The sequence below is a fragment of the Globicephala melas genome, chromosome 6 (genome assembly GCF_963455315.2).
Source record: "Globicephala melas chromosome 6, mGloMel1.2, whole genome shotgun sequence".
Lineage (NCBI taxonomy): Eukaryota > Metazoa > Chordata > Mammalia > Artiodactyla > Delphinidae > Globicephala > Globicephala melas.
The window spans coordinates 72,060,225-72,077,215 of NC_083319.1; the positions used below are offsets into that span (position 1 = coordinate 72,060,225).

Here is a 16,991-nt window from a genome sequence, read left to right on the forward strand (position 1 = left end):
AAAATAAGTTAGAAAGTCTTCCCTCTGCTTTTATTCTTTGAAAGAGATTATGGAGAGTCAGCGTTCTTTCTTCCTTAAATGTTTTGTAGAATGCACCAGTAAAACCATTTGGGCCTGGTACTTTTCTTTTCGGAATTTTATTAATTATTAATATAATTTCTTTAATAGATAGGGTTTTTTCAAGTTACGTCGCCATGTGTGAATTTTAGTAGTTTATGTCTTTCCGGGAAATGGTCCATTTCATCTAAGTTATTCAATTTGTGGGCACAGAGTTGTTCATAGTACTCCTTTGTTATCCTTTTAATATACATGATATGAACACTCTTTTCTTTCTGATATTGTTAATTTGTGTCTTCTTTATTCTTTGTTACCAATTTTATTGAAATTTTCAAAGAACCAGTTTTTGGTTTTACTGATATTTGTCTATCATTTGCCTGTCTTAAATTTTAGTGATTTATGCTCTAATTTTTATTATTTTTTTCTCCATGCTTTATGCTTAAATTATTCAAGTTTCCTAAGGAGGAAGATTAGGTTATTGATTTTCTACCTTTGTTATCTTCTAATATGTGATTTTAACACTATAATTTTTTCTCTAATTACCTCTTTTGCTATATCCCACACATTTTGATAAATTGTGTTTAAATTTTCATCTAGTTCAAATATATAAAAATTTCTCTTGAGCATTCATTGACCCATGTGTTATTTAGAAGTCTATTGTTTTTAAATGACTGGGATTTTCTAGCTATATTTCTGTTACTAATTTCTAGTTTAAGTCCATTGTGGTTTGAAAACACAGTTTGTGTAGTTTGTTCTATTTTGGTTAGGTGTTTTATGGCCCAGTGATGTTAAGCTCAGCTATATCCTTACTCATATTCTGCCAGTTGATTTATTACTAACAGAAGTGTGTTGAAATCTATAAATCTAGTAGTAGATTTATCTATTTTTCCTTTTAGTTCTATTAATTTTTGCCTCATGTTTTACTGCTTTCTTATTAGGTACATGTTTAGGAATGTTATGTATTCTTAGAGAATTGATCAGTTTATCATTATGTAATGCCTCTCTTTATCCCTGATAATCTTCCTTTTTCTGAATGTAGATTTGTCAGAAATTAGTATGGCTACTTGTGCTTTCTTGGATTAGTGTTAGCATGGTATGTTTTTCTCAATCTCTTTACTTTTAACTTGTGTCTCTTTATATTTAATGTGGTTTTCAAATAGACAATATATGGTTAGGTCTTGTGTTGTTTATCCAGTTTGACAATGTAGATGTTTAATAGGTTTATTCAGACCATTCACATTTAAAGTAATTATTGATATAATTGTGTTAACATCTACTGTGTTTGTATCTGTTGTCTATTGTCACTTGTTTGTTTTTCCCTCCTTTTTTTCTGTTTTCTCTAGTCTTAAAATGGAATCATATAAAATGTTCAGTAATCTCCTCTCAACATTACAATTATACTTCTTTTCAAATTGTTTATTGACCTACAGTGTATATTACATATACACTTTTTAACAATCTAACTCCACCTTCAAAACTATACTGATTCACAAGTTGTATAGGTATTTTATAACAGAGTATTGCCGTTTCCTCCCTTATATCCTTTGTGATACTGTTTTCATTTATTTCACTTAGCCACATGGTACAATCATCCAATAAATTGTTACTCTTATGACTTAAAACTGTTATCTTTTTAAAAATTTTTATACTGGAGTATAGTTGATTAACAATGTTGTGTTAGTTTCAGGTGTACAGCAAAGTGATTCAGTTATACATTTACACGTATCTATTCTTTTTCAAATTCTTTTCCCATTAAAGTTATTACAGAATATTGAGTGGAGTTCCCTGTGCTATACAGTAGGTCCTTGTTGGTTATTTTAAATATAGCAGTGTGTACATGTCAATCCCAAACTCCCAACCAATCCCCACTCCAACCTTCTCCCCAGTAACCACAAACTTATTCTCTAAGTCTGTGAATCTGTTCACCCCAACCTTCTCCCCAGTAACCACAAGCTTATTCTCTAAGTCTGTGAGTCTGTTTCTGTTTTGTAAATTTCATTTGTATCATTTTTTTTAGATTCTGCATGTAAGCAATATCATATATTTGTCTTTCTCTGTCTGACTTACTTCACTTAGCATGATAATCTCTAGGTCCATCCATGTTGCTGCAAATGGCATTATTTCATTCTTTTTAAAGGCTGAGTAATATTCCATTGTATACATGTACCACATCTTCTTTATCCATTCATCTGTTGATGGACATTTAGGTTGATTCCATGTCTTGGCTATTGTAAACAGCACTGCAATGAACATTGGGGTGCATGTATACATTTGAACCAAGTTTTTCTCTGGACATATGCCTAGGAGTGGGATTGCTGGATCATATGGTAGCTCTATTTTTAGTTTTTTAAGGAACCACCATACTGTTCTCCATAGTGGCTGTACCAATTTACATTCCCACCAACAGTGTAGGAGAGTTCCCTTTTCTCCCCACCCTCTCCAGCATTTACTGTTTATAGACTTTGTTGATGACCATTCTGACTGGTGTGAGGTGAAATCTCATTGTAGTTTTTATTCGCATTCCTCTAATAATTAGTGATGTTGAACATCTTTTCCTGTGGCTCTTGGCCATCTGTATGTCGTCTTTGGCGAAGTGTCTATTTAGGTCTTCTGCCCATATTTGACTGGGTTGTTTGTTTTTATGGTATTGAACAGCATGAGCTGTTTGTAAATTTTGGAGACTAATCCTTTGTCAGTCACATCATTTGCAAATGTTTTCTCCCATTCTGTTGGTTGTCTTTTCATTTTGTTTATGGTTTTCTTTGCTGTGCAAAAGCTTCTGAGTTTAATTACGTCACATTTGTTTATTTTTGTTTTTATTTCCATTACTCTGGGAGATGAATCAAAAAATGTATTGCTGTGATTTATGTCACAGAGTGTTCTGCCTATGTTTTCCTCTAAGAGTTTTAGAGTGTCCAGTCTTACATTTAAGTCTTTAATCCATTTGGAGTTTATTTTTGTGTATGGTGTTAAGGAGTGTTCTAATTTCATTCTTTTACATGTAGCTGTCCAGTTTTCCCAGCACCACTTATTGAAGAGACTGTCTTTCCTTCATTGTATAGTCTTGCCTCCTTTGTTGTAGATTCATTGACCACAGGTGTGTGAGTTTATCTCTGGGCTTTCTATCCTGTTCCATTGATCTATATTTCTGTTTTTGTGCCAGTATCATATTGTTTTGATTACTGTAGATTTGTAATATAGTCTGAAGTCAGGGATCCTGATTCCTCCGGCTCCATTTTTTTTCTCAGGATTGCTTTAGCTATCTGGGGTCTTTTGTATCTCCATACAAATTCTAAAATTTTTTTGTTCTAGTTCTGTGAAAAAATGCCATTGATAATTTGATAGGGATTGCATTGAATCTGTAGATTGCCTTGGGTAGGATAGTCATTTTGTCAGTATTTACTCCTGCAATCCAAGAACATGATATATCTTTCCATCTTTGTGTTGTCTTTGATGTTTTCTTCAGCATCTTATAGTTTTCAGAGTACAGGTCTTTTGTCTCCTTAAGTAGGTTTATACCTAGGTATTTTATTCTTTTTGATGTGATGGTAAATGGGATTGTTTCTTTAATTTCTCTTTCTTATCTATCATTGTTAGTATATAGAAATGCAATAGATTTCTGTGTATTAATTATGTATCTTGTCATTTTGCCAAATTCATTGATGAGCTCTAGTAGTTTTCTGGTAGCATTTTTAAGATTTTCTATGTATAGTATCATACTGCAAACAGTGACAGTTTTACTTCTTTTCCAATTTGGATTCTTTTTATTTCTTCTTCTTCTCTGATTGCCGTGGCTAGGGCTTCCAAAACTATGTTGAACAAAAGTTGCGAAAATGAACATCCTTGTCTTATTCCTGATCTTAGAGGAAATGTTTTCAGCTTTTCACCATTGAGTATGATGTTAGCTGTAGGTTTGTCATATATGGCTTTTATTATGTTGAGGTATGTTCCTTTTATGCCTGCTTTCTAGAGAGTTTTTATTATAAATGGGTGTTGAATTTTGTTAAAAGCTTTTTCTGCCTTTATTGAAATGATCATATGGTTTCTATTCAATTTGTTGATGTGGTATATCACACTGATTGATTTGCAGATATTGAAAAATCCTTGTATCCCTGGGATAGTGAGATCAAGTGTATGATCATGGTGTATGATCCTTTTAATGTATTTTTGAATTCAGATTGCTAGTATTTTGTTGAGGATTTTTATGCCTATGTTCATCAGTGATATTGGCCTGTAATTTTCTTTTTTGTGTGTATGGTTTCTTTGCCTGGTTTTGGTATCAGGGTGATAGTGGCCTTGTAGAATGAGTTTGGGAGTATTCCTTCCTCTTCAATTCTTTTGAATAGTTTTAGAGGGATAGGTGTTAATTGATTTAAAAGATAAGTTTTTTTTTTTAAGAATAAGAAGAGCAAAATTATTTTTTCTCTCTCTTCTTGTCTTTAGGGAGATCCAAATTTCTGACCTGTCTTATCTAATTTCTGCATGAAAATCTTTTTGGATTTCAGGGCAAGTCTGATGATGAATTCCCTCAGTTTTAGCTTGTCTTGGAAATTCCATATTTCTTCTTCCCTTATAAAGAATGATTTCACTTAATATAGAATTATAGATTGGAGGTTTTCTCTTTCAACACTTCAAATATTTCACTCCAGTCTCTTCTTTATTATATGATTTCCGATGAGAAGTCCACTGTCATTCTTATACTTGCCCCTCTATTCATAAGTTATTACTTTTTCCCCTCTGATATCTTTACGATTTTCTTATTGTATTCAGTCTTCTACAGTTTTAATGTGATATGCCTAGGGGTGTGTGTGTGTGTGTGTGTGTGTGTGTGTGTGTGTGTGTGCATGTGAATGGGGGGAGGTAGTTTATCATTATTTTACTTTGTGTTTGTTGAGCTTCCTGGACCTGTGGTTTGGTATCTGTCATCAGTTTTGAAGGTACTTGGAAAATTCAATTGCGTTCAATTATGTGTTCATTACACCTTTTGAAATTGTCTCACAGTCTCTACACATTCCATTCTGTTTTTTAAATTCATTGTTCTCTTTGCACTTCAGTTCATAATTTCTTTTGACCTATCTGCAAAAATCACTAGTTCATTCCTCAGCTGTGCCAAGTTTATTGATAAATCCATCAAGTACTTTCTTCATTTCTGTTCTACTTTTTGTGATTTCTAGAATTTCCTTTTGATTCTTTCTTGGATTATACATCTTGCTTACATTACCCATGTGTTCTTGCATGTTGTCATTAAAATCCTTAACATATGAATCATAGTTATTTTAAATTCCCTTTCTGATAGTCCCCAAATCCATGGTTTATCTAGTTCTTGTTCTGATGATTGGTTTAGCTCTTACAACTGTTTTTTTCTCTCATATATCTTATAATTATTTTGTTGCTGATGAAAGTTAGATGTGTTTTAGGTTAAAACATAAATAATAGGTAATGGAATTGAGGTATATAGGTATTTCGTTTGAGAATTTATGTAAGCTGGTTAGGAGTTTGGTTGTGTTTAATATTTGCTCTAGCTTTAGGTGCTAAAGTCTTCAGATTCCTCTAGTGTCTGCATTTGTGTCTCCCTATTTGACTTTGGGCTTCCATAAGTACTCCACCTTTCAGAGTTTGTGTCTTGCTGCTCATTCAGCTGCAATCCACTGTTATTATACTGGAGCCCTGTTTGTCTTGTGGTATTTTATGGGGAAGGGGAAGCATTCTATAATCTTTAGATTAAATCTGTTTTGCACAGCCTGTGTCTTGGGGCTGTGACTTTCACAAGTGTTTTTCCATTGGTGTAGCTTTCCTTCAATACCCCACTTTCAACTCTTTTTTCTTGGCTGCAGCATTCTCAATCTATTTTTTTGAGGCCTGGTCCCCTGTTCACTATGTTTTCATATTCTTAGGTTAGACCAGAAGGCTAGAAGTGACTGGAGTGAGAGGCATGCACTTCCCCAGCAGGAAAAGTGTTCTAGAAGGCTTTTCACCTGGAGTGTAGATCTTTATTACGGAGAAATCTCTAGCCATATTTCACAGTAATTACTCTTTCCTTCCCCCTGCCAGAGCCATGATGGGATCTTTCTCAGATCTTCACCATGAGAACCTGGTGAGTTTCCAGGTAGTAAAACCCATGAAAGTGTGTGCTCTAGCCCCTAAGACTGCAGTCTTCAGGAGTTTCTCACTCTCCAGCTATTCCACCCACAGCCTCCAGCAGTTCATCAAAATACCATTTAAGTATTACTACCAATTTATGGCTCCAGTGGGTTTCTGATCCAGGTAAGAAGATCTTGGCTGTGTGTCTCTGGATGAACCTATTTCTCCACCTTTCAGTATTATAGTTTCCCCTGCAACCTCAGTTCTCTCTGATGGTCCCAAGAAAAGTAATTTTCAGTTTTTCCAGGTTTTAATTGTTATAAGGACAGGAATGATAACTTCTAAGCTCTTTACTCTGTTGGAGTTGAAACTGAGAGTCCAAGGAGACAATTTTCCCATGGCTGGAACATAGGAGTTATAACTAAGGTAAGGGAGGCAAGGCAAGGAAAATAGGTGTGGTCATGCTTCTCCAAGGCTTTTTGTGCCATGCTGAAAGTTTGGACTGTGTGCTGCAGGTCAGAAATGTGAAACCACAGAAGAGTTTTGGCTGGGTAGTGACACAGCTGGAAGGATTACACTGATGTTAGAGTAGGAGTGCTTCTCCTGGGGACCAGAGGCACAGATATGATCTGGTGAGACACAATTGCGTGACACAAATGTATCCCATTTAGGTATCTTAGGTGCACTTGGTGCTATTGTTATTTCAACAGGGCACAGTCACTGTTTACTTTAATTGAACTAGAAAGAAAGCTTTTTGTGTTCTGTTCTGCACTGCTTTCCCAATGACCTGGACATAGCACATACTTAAGCAGCAATTGAACTGAGTCAGCTGAATCATTCAGGAGTCTCAATGCAATTCCAGTCCAAGTTACCTATAGCGGCTATGTTGTTAGAAATACAGGTTAGAGGTAGATTTATATATTATTCTCTAAAACCTTTATAAAGTCATGTTAATTTCATACTTTGGGGTAAAAAGGAGGCAAAAAGGGATAGTTCCTGTCCTGCTGCTTTTTCAGGGACAATTATGTGCAAAGCTATGGAGAAGACAATTTATAACAGCATATATATTTATGCTGTTAATTTAACACAAATGATTTCATACACATGAATCAACAGTTCTGATATAGTGGTACATTTTCCCAGCCAAGCCCAGGAAATCATTGTATCAATGATTAGGCAGGTATGCAGTTATCTATAATACCAATCAGATTGTGATGAATGAGGAAATACTAATAAGGTAACAATGTAAGTACCTTCCTTTGAGTTTTAACTATGTAGCCAAGACCTATGCTAAGTGTTTTGTATCCATGATCACAGTCAATCTTTACAGCAACTCTGACATGTTGATATGATTATACCCACTTTATAAAAGAGAAATAGGAGGTTCAGAGTCCTTAAATGTTTTGTCCAAGGTCAGAGTGAGCAGAGGAACCAGGATTGGAAATGAGATCTTTCTGGCTCCCAAGCTTTTGCTTCCATCTGTTCACTCTACATTAAGGTATGGGAACACAGAAAGTGTGATTAATTCTATCTGGATGAGTCAAGAAAAGCTTCACAGAGAAGGTGGCATTTAAACTAGATTTTGACAGAGGAGTTGGATACTGCCAGGATGAAAATGAAGAAAGAATCATATAAGACAGAAGAAAGAACAAGGGAAAAGTTATGGAAGAGTTCAAGGTTGATGAAACGTGTGGTATGGCAGGAGCGTGGTACATGGATGGGATCTGTGGGTAAAGAGGCCTGACCTAGATGGGGCTGAAAATAGAAGATGAAGGGCATTTGCTGCCATGCTAAGGCATGAATTATGAACCATGGAGGGATTTTGGAACATAAAAGTTAGTGACCTGATAAAATCTGAGTTTTATCAAGGTTATGCTGGAGGCATGTGGAAGATGAAGTGCAGGGAAGCAAGCCTGGAGGCAGGGAGATCTTTTTGAAAGCTGTTATGAAATACAGGAAAAAGAAGTTAAAGATCTATTTCTTAATAAGTCAAAAAAGTAAAATAAATAAATAAATAAATAAATAAAATATATATATATATATATATATATATATATATATATATACACACACACAGGATCAGAATACTTTAAGTTTCTTTATAAGAAGAAACTTTTGATTCCCCTGAAATTTCTAACAATTCAAGCGCTCAGCTATAAGTTGAAATGGTTTCAATGCCTGGGTGACAGAAGAATTAATCCCAGGCTCCATGTTCTGAATACTAGAGAGGAAGTCCTCCAATTTCTCCTGAATTCAACACAAAAAAGAACAAAAAATATTGTTCCAGATTAGTCATGCCCAGGGTATTAGTCAACATTCACTTATTATTTTAGAGATTAATGACTCAGTTTCTGCACTGTGCTAGGTATTCCTTTATTGAAGGAATTTATTGAGCACCTGCTAGATATCAAGCACTGTGGTAGGCATTAGAGAAAGAGTGGCAAACAACATAGATATGGAGTCTGCTTCCAGAGGGTTTATTGTCTAACAGATTTGGGGTGTGGTAGGAAAATGCCCCAACTTTGAGAAAAAAAAAAGCATACCAAAGTTTAAAAAAACACAGAGCCAAATTCTTTCCAGAGCTGATCTCATTCTGCATGCATACATTATTTGTTCCCTACTCTTTTGTATCCAAACCACTGCCCTCTTCTTCTGGTTTACTATTTCTTTCAGGTTTTCTTCAGATGTGGCAAGTTTTGGGCCCATTACTTTGCTATGTAGCTCATACCTTGATCCATGTTACTCAGGCTGTCTACTAACTATCATGAGCTGACTGACCTGGTCAAAGGATCCTCTTATAAACAGAAAACTCCCTTCTCCTCCCTCAAGGTAGACTCCTGGTTCTTGGCACTAGACACTTAATCTTGATGGTCTTGAGACTCATGTTGTTTTCCTTAAATGACACTGGAGCTCAGGATCCTAAACTTTGAAAGTTAAAATATGCCTGCTAATCACAAAATCTTTTTACACCCATTTTTGTGAAAATTTAAATAAATTCCATTCTTCCAAAATGTTACAATCCTAAAATGTGTTTAGAAAGAACAGCTAATAAAGCCCATTTCTGTGATAGAAGGAAGTCAAAACAAATCTCATGTTTAATCCATGTCTTTGAAGTTCTTTTACAAAACACAGACACATTTCTTTGTTAGTGATCAGGCTAGAAGGGGTGTGAAAACAAAATGTAACCTAGAACTGAGGTGAGAAGTTTGGGTAAAATCCAGACATTCATTAGTAAGTATCAATGAAATATTGCACAGAACTGGTCATAAGGGTCTTCTGCATTTCTGGAGAGGTCAGTGATGGAAATGAATAGTGGGCAGGGTCTGAGAAAATGGTTAAGCCGATTATCTGTCACAGGAAAGTACAGATTCCCTCAGCCAAGACCTCTTTTAATTGGCAACTGGTCTGTTTGGGATTGGATCAGCCTCTCATCAAGTAAAGGCAGACCATCATAGATGGGCCATCTGCTCCATTTCCTGCACAATGGCACTTGTTCAGTTCTTACCTTTAGAACCTGCTCCTCTTGATGAGATAAACAATATGTTTGAAGCACCAGAGATGCTGTGCAGCTTAGCAGAGAAATGATGTTTTATGAAGTGTCATCCTGTGCAGCCATCTGCAGAGAATCACATTTGACCATCCTTGGGGACTATTCCATTAATCCTGAGTTCTGATTCCATCCACTGAAAACTGTCAATTTTTTCTTGTTTTAAAAATAGCATACTTCACTGCCCCTTTTCTTAGATGGAAAAAGGTTTTTCTATTATACAGTGACTCATGGATAAAAGTCAGAGTTACTAGAGATGAATTATTTAATGAGAATATGATATAAAAAATGATAATGCCTCAAGAGTTAGTTATAAATCTCTTTTCTGCCTCCTGTGAATTATTCGGAAATATGAACTACCCCACCTCAAGATTAGCTAGGAATTGAGGCAGTATAAATAAATGTTATAAAAAGACTTGTACTTACATTGGTCATTAACACATAATTTAAAACATGTAAAAAGCTTAATTTCTACAAATGATGTAGTGAAATATATATAGTATTTAACACCGACAGTAAATGCATTTTGTCATTTTAATCCACTTCTGTATGTATATATTCTTAAAACAGATATTTTGTCACATAACCATAATACTATTATTACACCTAAAAAAGACCCCAATAATTCCGTAATAGCTTAGAATGCCTAATCCATGTTAAAATGTCTTCAGTGGTATAAAAAATATGTTTTTAGTTATTTTTTCTCAAAGATTTACTCATTGCATATGGTTGTTATGGCTCTTAAGCATCTCCTTAACTATTAGTCTAGAATAGTCTCTCTTACCCTTTTTTCTCACATGCCCATTGACTTGTTGAAAAAATTGGACCAGTTATCTTTTACGACTGGATTTACTTGCAGTGGCACAATTTTACTTGCTCCTGCATGATCCACATTATGGCAGAATGAACTTAGATATAAAGGCATGACTGGATCACATTAAATTTTTTCCCTAAACCTCATAAATGGTACTGTGTACCTCAAATTCACAGCTAGAAACATATAAAATGTCCAGTATTCTAATGTTTGGTAATGCTGAATGCTTCTTGGTCACTTCAACTTTTCTCTTAATAGTTTTACTGTGCATTCATGACAATTGTTTGAAAATGTTTTTTCAAACTTGCAAAATGGCGAGTTTCTAATTCTAACATTCCTCATGTGTTTGTTAGCTATAAGTATTCTATATAGAAAAATTGCCACTCATCTACTTGGTCAAGAGGGTATGAGCTATGGTGGACTTGGTTTCAGTCTTTTCCCAGAGAACTTCCTCCTTCCTTTTTGTGGGGAATGGGAATTAGAGATCACAATCTGGGTTCTAGGGTTGCTCATTGCGCCTCACTTTTCACTGCTTCCAGGTCTTTTTTAAAACAAAAGAGATGAACTAATTTTACGTTAATATTTCTAATTCAATTTTGAGATGTAGGGTTTTTATTTCTAGGACTTTTGTCTCTCAAACTGAAAATCCTTATTCTCACCAACATTAAAACAATTACTTACTCAACTTATCCAAGTACCTATAATGGTTTAAAAATAGAAAAACTAATAGTAGTACTAAAATTAAGCCTACAGAATATAGTTAAGAATCTCCATTTTCCTAGTTAGGAATAAGAAGTTAGCATTAGTTTCACACACACACACACACACACACACACACACACACACACACACACACATGCATCTTAATTTCCTTTTCTGTGTTCTCTTCATATCTCTTGTCAATTTTTGTATTAAGAACTTGATCATTTTCTTCTCAATTATGAGTGCTTGAAATAATAAGGATATCAAAACTCTAAGTTGTAAACATTTTTCTAAGTTTGTCATTAATCTTTTTTTTTTTTTTGAAGTGAACATAACCTCAAGATTTTATTGTCTTCATAGTAAAACAAGAGGTGAAACTTAGAATTGGATCACTTGGCCCTCTATTTTCTTATCTCCTCCCAGTTCAAAATGCTTACATCTCTCTTAGATCTGCAGCTGGGCTCAACACATTCAAGCCTGAGCACAATATTCTTTATAGTTTTAGCCTTTTTCTGGAAAACTGGCTTAGTCCGCCTACCATAATAATTCAGCTTCCTGTCAAATCCTCCTTCCCTGGGCATATAGAAAATCCTTACCTTTTTGTGTACGGTGCCACTTTGTGGGGTTGTTGCTTGCCATATGTCTTACAGAAAGTCCAGCAAGTTTTAGGAACATTTACCATGTTGGTTGGGACACTATCATCATGGAAAGAAAGCTCATCTACTTTTTCACTCTGTATATAGTGTTTCATTATGCAAATTTTTTAGTTTTTAATTTTGATGTAGTTAAATTTGTCAAGTCGTTCCTCTGTTGCTTCTAGATTTTGAATCAGAGGAAAATTATATCTGCCCTTGCCTTATAAAGGAATGCATTCATGTTTTTTCCTCCTATGTAGTTTCTTATTCTGATCCACTTAATATTCATACAGGTGTACAGTGTGAAGAACAGACTCAGTTTTATCTTTTTCCATATGGCTCCTCAGTCGGCACAGCACTGTTTTATTAAAATCTATTTTAGACCTTTACTTCTGGGTGGAATGGACTGGCTTTGTGTCTCGATAAGACAAAAACAGTAGGATAAAAATGATAATAATATATGGAGACGCAAGAGGAAGGAGATATGGGGATATAGGTATATGTACAGCTGATTCACTTTGTTATACAGAAGAAACTAGCAAACCATTGTAAAGCAATTACACTCCAATAAAGATGTTTAAAAAAATAATATACAAAATGAATTGTTTACTGGTATTGCTGAGCTTTCATGTCCTTCAGGACTTGAGGGCCCCAGTTACTGGAGAGCACGGAAATGCATTGAAATGAACCAAATATTTGCTGTTGTCCTTATCTTCAAGGAGTTTGATGTGTAAGTGCCCAAGGCTGAGAGGCTGAGAAGCCAAGCATAAAGCAGAATAAGAGACTGAGATGATCTTGAGTTCACAATTTAATGAATTTTGACAAATGTATCCTGTCTTGTAACTAACACTCAAACAAGATATAGAATATTTCATCACCCTAGAAAATTCCTTTGTGCTTCTTTCCAGCCAGTACTCTGCAGAAGCAACTACTGTTATGATTTCTTTCACCATAGATTAGTTTTGCCTGTTCTTGAACTTCTTCTAATGGAGTCCTAGGACATATACTCATTTATGTCTTTCTTATTTTATTAAACATAATGTTTTTGCTATTCATCCATGGTGTTTTGTATCAGTATCTGTTTGGGTTTTAGATTGGCTAGTTTACTTTTGAGGAATGTAGCTCTATTCTAAACTATAATCCAGTTGCTTGGGTCATTGGATACCTTGTATCCCTGCCTTACTTATTCACCTTCCCTCTGGGGTTAGATTTTTCTGTTCTTTGTACCTCCACTGAATCTTATATATACTTCTCCTGTGATACCTATACTCTTTGTAGGCAGAGACTTAGCACAGTTTGATTACAGAGTAGGTAGCCAGCATATGAAAGACTTGACCAGGATTCTGCTTTTAATGGACCAATCACATACAACTGTAGCACTGCCACTCCACAGTTTGTCGCCTTTGAGCCAACTGTCTTCCCTTGCCTTGGACAAACCCTCAAATTTGTTGTCTTGGCTTCATCTTTTAGTTAATTGGCCAATATTGTAAGTGGCAAGCTAAGCACTGAGTCAGGTAAATAAAAATGCAGACTGACTAGCATACTACCTGGCATGCATTAGTTGCTCAGTCAAGTGGAGAGAAAGTAGAGGGAACTCAAGCTCAGTACTTTTTGGGCCAATCATTGAAGCTGCAGAGTTCCCACTGTGTCCTGTAGCTGAGCCTGGTCAAACTATAAAACTATTCTTACTGTGTCATAAGTACAGCAGATACATTTTCCTTTACTTGTGTTTCTCGCGTACACGTTTTTTCATGCTATTTGTATATTCTATCTCCATCAGAGAGGAAGTACCTTGTATAAGGACCTATGTTGTCAGTACTTTCACTTGCCGTAGGACCGAGCTACAGTTTCATACACACAGAACATTCAAACATGTAGAGAAAGAGATGGTAATGAGTACAGAATGGAGAAATGAATAGATCCAATCCCTGAGGTGCTTGATAACATACAATGTCACATAAAAGTTTATAAAAACCACCACTCTAAATAGCACAGCAAAAGGAACAAAGAAATAAAAATCAAAGAGAACATCTGGACCAAAAGTGAGAGGAAGCAACAGAAGAGAAACTTAGCCATAAGAATGTTGTATAACTGAATTGCCAAACTCAAGGGAAAGGTTTAGAAAAATATGATAGGCTCCACTTACAGGGAACTCGGTTTTCTTAGCAAATGGATTCGGTAATTGGAATTTTTGTTCCTTCTTTTCCTCTGAGACTGTGTGGATGAGAGTTCATTAATGTGGTAAGATTGTGCAGTATCTTTGAAAATGGTAACTTGTTAATAAAGACCCAAATTGCACTATATCTGTGTAATTTGGGTGATGATATGGGAATGGGTAAAGAAGACCCAAACCTACCAGATCTGTTTCCTCTCAGATTTCAGGGCCCAGACTTAAGATTATATAACTGGAGAAGAAATAAAATGGAGGAAGACAAATGCCACAGATTTATAACAGATGATTGGAAGCCTAATTGTATAGCTTTGTGCATAAACCTTACCTGTTAGGCTACCTGTTAACAACTTTCAAATTTGCATACTGAAGATGAGTTCTGCAGTCTCTGAGTCTCCAACCACTTCATTATTTTTTCTTCTCTCACATGTTTTCATGAGTTGTTCAAGGAAATTGCTGAGTAATAAACCATCCCAAACTTAGTAGTGTAAAACCACTGTTTTGTAATGCTTATAAATTCGGTGGGTCAGACATTCAGACAAGACACTGCAGGGATGGCTTGTCGATGTTCTATGATATATATCAAGCTTCATATTGCTGGGGGTGAGTGGAACAGTGTGGGACAAATATCTGGAGGCTCTGTTCCTCACATATCCGATGTCTGGGCTGGGGTGACTCAAAGCTGGGCTCATCTGGGACCGTCTCTAGAGCCCCTCTCAGCATGGTGGCTGTGTTCTGAGTTGGATAGTGTTGAGACCAAGCATTCCAAGAGAGCCAAGCAGAAGTTCTCTAGTCTTATAGCCCAACCCCACAAGTCTCATGAATTCACTTCTCCCATACTTTATCTTCAGAGCAGCCCTAAGGACCCCATGATTCTAGGGGAGGGAGAGGACATAGAATACACCTCTAGATGGGAGAGGTGTCAAAGAATTTGCATCCATTAAAAAAAAAATGGCCACCACATCTGTACATTAAAAAACAAACAAAAGATGGTATTTTTATCAAGTAACACTTTCCAGACTTGCTCAGGAGAAAGCTTATGCGTTTGTTTCTGGCCCTTTGGCTATTAATAGCAATAAGCCCTGGCTAATAGGGCTCTAGGTTAGATTCTGCCAATGAGACATTTGCATGATATTTGGAAGTGGGGAAAGAGGTCACTTTTGTTAGCAGGCAACAGTGGGCACATGGCAGATCTCTGCTTCAGTGCGACAGTCAGCTGAGTTCATTAGTGGCAATTTCCCTAACTGTCTACAGTATCCTAATTTCCTAAAACCCAGCAGTCTTTTCCTCTATCTTTTCCCCGCAGCCTTTCTATCAGGTCTGTAAGCACTAACTCCCTGTATTAAGTTCCTTTTTTGAAATGCCTGGAGAAATTCCCCTATTTTTACAACTGACTCTTTTTCATGATAAAATTTATTTACATACTTATATTTAATTGGATCAGGGAATTTTTTCGCAGGTATCAGTTTCTAGTGGTCATGCATATTCCATTTGGGGATTGACAAAAATTATCTTTATTATATGGTAATAGCTCATTTTATTTACTCAGTTAATTTATGTTGAAGGTCTTCAAATAATTTAAATAGGAAAATAATTTTTGCAATCTAGTTATTAATTTGAGCCTGAGATAATTTTTAGTAAGAAAATATTCTGACAAAACTCCACTTTGGGATAAAATGCCATGAATACAAAGGAAACCTAAATAATAAACCCCTAAGGGATATGATCTATGTGGAATAAACTAGACTAGTACTCATAGAATTGATATTTTAAAAGACATTTGGGATAGTAAAGAAGAAAATGTGTTGTAATTTAGCTTATTTTGTCCATTTTTCGAGTTCTGTCCCCGTTGAATTTTTATCAGAATGTATATCTATATTACACTTAGAGGCAAGCATATCTATGCAACTTCTCATCTATGTCTATGGAACAGAAAGTGGTAATGAGATGTCTTATGTATATATATATTGAATGTGATATAATATACAAGGACACTACTAATTCTGTGGAAGTCAAAGGTAGGAACAACATTGTCTTTACTCCTCAAGATCATATTATTCCTTTAATTACAAAGAAAATAAGAACAGGTTTTAAAAAGGTTATAGTCAAGCTTGAATTTAACAAAGTTGGGTAGTGCAAAAAATAATTTGGGGAAAAATTTCCATGACTTCTGAATACTTGAAGGAAATTAGAAAAAGCAATACATTATTCTGTATCCTCTTTATATCTAGACGGTCAGAGGGTCAGACTGTTAAAAAAGAAAAAAAAATTTTTTAACTTGGGGTTTGCCAGGCAAATACCCTTTGTTAGTTGAGATAGTTTTAGCTAAATTTAGGAATCCAACTTTGATAAATATTATGTCTTTTCACTTTGCACTAAACCCTTTGCCCTTTGATGTCAGCTTATTGACAAATCTGCACCCAGTGCCTAGAGAGAGAGAAAGAGAGAGTGTGCATGTGTGTGTGCAGCAGTGCATGTCCATGAGTGATACCTGTTAGTGTGTTGACTGTGCTGCATCACCCGGCTTCACTGGTGAGAACACAGGGTTGATTATTGGATTGTGAGTCACCTGTACCACTTGGAAGCTCTCTGCTCCTTGACCACATCATAATCCTTACTAATTACCTTACTAATCAAGGTTTTTGATCACTGAGGGAATTGAACAAAGATTGTTAAAGGATGGGAAAATTCTACATTGCTCAAAAACAAATTCTGAATTCATGCATGTGGAATGATAGTTGCCTTATAGGACAGTATTATCAAATGTAATTTCCTGGAGCAATATGTCTATATCTGATGATATTCTGTCATACATTCTGGGTAAAATATGATTTACATGCATCTATGGAGGCTTCAAGGAACTTGGATAGAGATTTATAAAGAGAGACATATAATTTAAGCCAATGAACATAATAAAGAGTTATAGGGGTCCTGATAAGTCTCTATAAAGTAGATTGGGGGCACAAAGCAAGGACTACTGTGGCT

General features: G+C 35.6%; 1 pseudogene; it reads right to left on the minus strand.

Annotated features, from left to right (window-relative positions):
• Nucleotides 1-11,579: 11,579 nt before the first annotated feature.
• LOC115838979 (large ribosomal subunit protein eL42-like) lies at nucleotides 11,580-11,883 on the minus strand (annotated as a pseudogene).
• Between the last annotated feature and the right edge of the window lie 5,108 nt (nucleotides 11,884-16,991).